The sequence below is a fragment of the Neoarius graeffei genome, chromosome 21, assembly GCF_027579695.1.
Source record: "Neoarius graeffei isolate fNeoGra1 chromosome 21, fNeoGra1.pri, whole genome shotgun sequence".
In the NCBI taxonomy this organism is placed as follows: domain Eukaryota; kingdom Metazoa; phylum Chordata; class Actinopteri; order Siluriformes; family Ariidae; genus Neoarius; species Neoarius graeffei.
Window position 1 is genome coordinate 40382882 of NC_083589.1, and position 3985 is coordinate 40386866.

The following is a 3985-nucleotide window of genomic DNA, read 5'->3' on the forward strand; positions in this document are numbered from 1 at the left end:
AGCTCACCATTGCAAATTTATAAGTATCTCTGCTATTCAACTGAAATGAAATGTTAGAAATAATTAAGGATACTATTTAGAGGTTGTAACTTTATTAAGTTTAAAAAAAAAGCACATTCACTTATTAAAATTCCTATCTGTTTGTTTGTTTATTTATTTATCTATGTATCTGTCTATCATTGTAAATGGATTGCTTGTGCTGGAACATTGGAATTTTGCTGAGTATGCATATTTACGCATTCATGCTAATTTAAAGCATGAAATTATTTTGATCTTTTGGCAGATAAATTACCTTTTGCTAGACATCTATACTGGCGAGTGGCCTAGTGGTTAGCGTGTCCGCTGCTCACTCAGGAGATTGCGAGTTCTAATCACGGTTGGGTCATACCAAAACCATCATAAAAATGGTGCCTTCTGGCAAGGCACGCTGCAATACAGATGCGAGTGGGGAGTCAGACTCTTGCGGTTATCAGAGGACTACCCCGCCCCCACTGTAACCCTAGCTATGTAATATAAGTGAGAGACCGAGGGCTATGAAACAGAGATTGGTGTGCCAAATGCACCATGAATGGTACAGGAAGGACTTTGACTAGAAGTCTATACTTCAAATTAGCAATTAGATTTTTTAAATTCAATTACATGCTGACAGAATAAATATATATCACCCTTCAAATAAGTAATAATCTTTAGAAATAGGCATAAGATTAATAATAGATAAATTTACCTAGTTTCCAAATATGTTAACTTGTAAATCATTCTCTGTCAAAACTGTATCACTGCAGGGCGGCACGGTAGTGTAGTGGTTAACACTGTTGCCTCACAGCAAGAAGGTTCTGGGTTTGAGCCCAGTGGCTGATGGGGGCCTTTCTGTGTAGAGTTTGCATGTTCTCCCCGTGTCTGTGTAGGTGACTCTAAATTGACTGTAGGCGTGAATGTGAGTGTGAATGGTTGTTTGTCTCTGTGTCAGCCCTGCGATGACCTGGTGACTTGTCCAGGGTGTACCCCGCCTCTCACCCATAGTCAGCTGGGATAGGCTCCAGCTTACCTACAACCCTGCACAGGAAAAGTGGCTACAGATAATAGATGGATGGATCACTGCACAATCAGCTTGAAAAGATAATCAAGACAGTTACTGGCTACATATATTGTTAGAAAAGCCTTGTGTTATTTCTATGTTGGTAGTTAGAGAACTGGATAGCAAGTGGGAATGCATAGCATGAAGCACAGAGGATGAACTTTAGTCAAAATGATGAGATTCTACTCCAACTTTGCTGAAGGAGGTTATGTTTTCGCCTCTGTTCGTTTGTTGTTGTTGTTTTTTTGTCTGTGCCCAGTGTAACTCAAAAAGTAGCGAATGGATTTTGATGAAATTTTGAGGAAAGGTGAGCCATGGGCCAAGGAACCATTGATTAGATTTTGATGCAAATCTGGATATGTATGTAAATCCAGGATCTTTCTGTCTTTTCCCAACGTATCTCAAAAAGTAGTGAATGGATTTTGATTCAATTTGGTGGGCAGCTTTAGCATTATCCTCAGTTCAAGTGATTTGATTTTGATGTAGATAACATGTGGCTTGGTGGAGGTATACACTCTACCAAGTGCCATTCTAGTACTGCCTATGATTTCTCGGTAAAACAAATATGAAAGAGCAAACAATCTGTATAGACCTGTGACTGTTTGTAATGGGGCATATTTCATAGGACATGTTTGCCTCCAGTGAAGTGACTCAAATGAGGAATTTAAGGGAGACCAGAGTACTGATTGAAGGAAAGTTTATTTTGTATTATCATTGTGAACTTAAATACACAAGGCCTCATGAAACACATAGAAGCACCACTTGCATTATTGAATGATTACCTAATCCTGGCATCTTCAATCCTATAATTTATAACCAATATGTTTTCAAATTTAGATACAAATGTTCCTTTGAATGGCGGCACGGTGGTGTAGTGGTTAGCGCTGTCGCCTCACAGCAAGAAGGTCCAGGTTCGAGCCCCGTGGCCGGCGAGGGCCTTTCTGTGTGGAGTTTGCATGTTCTCCCCGTATCCGTGTGGGTTTCCTCTGGGTGCTCCGGTTTCCCCCACAGTCCAAAGACATGCAGGTTAGGTTAACTGGTGACTCTAAATTGACCGTAGGTGTGAGTGTGAATGGTTGTCTGTGTGTCAGCCCTGTGATGACCTGGCGACTTGTCCAGGGTGTACCCCGCCTTTCGCCCGTAGTCAGCTGGGATAGGCTCCAGCTTGCCTGCGACCCTGTAGAACAGGATAAAGCGGCTAGAGATAATGAGATGAGATGAGATGTTCCTTTGAATCTCATGATTAGAAAAAAAAATGTTCCATTCCAGTAGGTCTAACAGTACATCATGTATATACAGTAATTTATTGGCTGCAAGGTTGCCAGTAAAGTACTTAGAATTTACAGTAAATAACTGTAAAACTGATTTACAATAAAGTAATATAACATAAAACAGCACATAATCCACTACTTTTGGCTGATCTTTTTTTTTTTTAAGGGACTTACAATTGAGACAGGATACAGCTGTGCAGTAGGTTAAGGGTTGCCCAAGGATCGAGCTCGGTGGTGCTGGGATCTGAACACACACACTTATCATCTGTAAATCAAAGCCTTAAGCACTGAGCCACCAACTGATCCATCCACCTGCGCTACTGATTATCTCACACTCAAAGATGGATTTCAGGACTTTACTAAAGTTAAACTCAAACAGGGTTTGTATTCGACTTTATACCACAGCACAGTCGAATACTTGAATCTGACTGGTCAGAAGGTGTGCACTATTTTTGTATAACAGGAGAGCTTGGAAAGTCATTCTGGCTGTAACATGAATGATAGTTTAATATTAATGTGCTTGTTCTATAGTAACAGTCAGCGCAATCCGGGTTCCTGCAGAAAATGGGGTTACATTAACAGTCTTAAGGATTTATTTTCTAATTGTTATCATGCTTTTGTTTACATTTCATTGCCTCTACCATGCAATTATGCAATTATGCAAAATTCTACTATATATTCCTCCTATTGGTAACTTTTAGATGAGCTTTTAGATGAGGTCATACTGAGATTTGCATAAAGAATTATTACATGGACACAACTAAAGGATATAATGTGTGTACATTGTGTTGTAGGGATGGATTGCCATGCCCGTAGCCATAGTAACCATTTATGAACCATCTTCTCCCTTTCACTGTACAGCATTGAACACACCAATCCCTGTACTCGACGCCATGTTCTATCTCCGCCCATTCTTCTGACTCCCTGTAATGGTATTGGATACAGAGATGATACCAGATACCAAATAATACAGTGACTGTGCTTAAAACCCACAGCGAAATTGAAATTCTTTCTCTCTGGTGGTGGATTCCACACGTGAAAGAGAAGCCGATGCATCGGTGCTACAGAAGGACAGAGAACAAAGAACGAGCTATTGATACCGACCTTTAGCCAAAGTTCAATGTATTTGACCTTCGCATAGTTGTAATAATAACTGAACCGGTTAGTTACTGCAGCCCACACAGTATTTCAAAGAGAAAAGGTGACCGGATCCCTTTTCCCTTTCTCAACGTCAACAAACTATAAACAAGATTCCTTCCAGATCATTGGATGACCAACGGAACACCGAAGATCTTCAGCTGACGAGCTGTAAAAGTGAAAGGAACAAAACTGTTTTCTCCCTGGACCTGCGCCCCGTGTTGTCTTCGGATAACAGACGGCGCACTTTCAGTCGCCAAGCAAGCGCAATCTCAAGTAAGGCTGGCATCTGGGCAATTGTTAGTTGTGGCTAGTTAATGCGAAGAGTGTTGTTTATTTGAATTCATTTGTGGTTTAAATGTACGCATTTTGATTCACATGAAAGTCGGTCTTAGACCGCGTGTTGTTTGATTTACTTTGTTTACTTTCTGTATTTAGTTAGATCATTCATGTTCTCTCTCTCTCTCTCTCTCTCTCTCTCTCTCTCACTCTCTTTTTAACT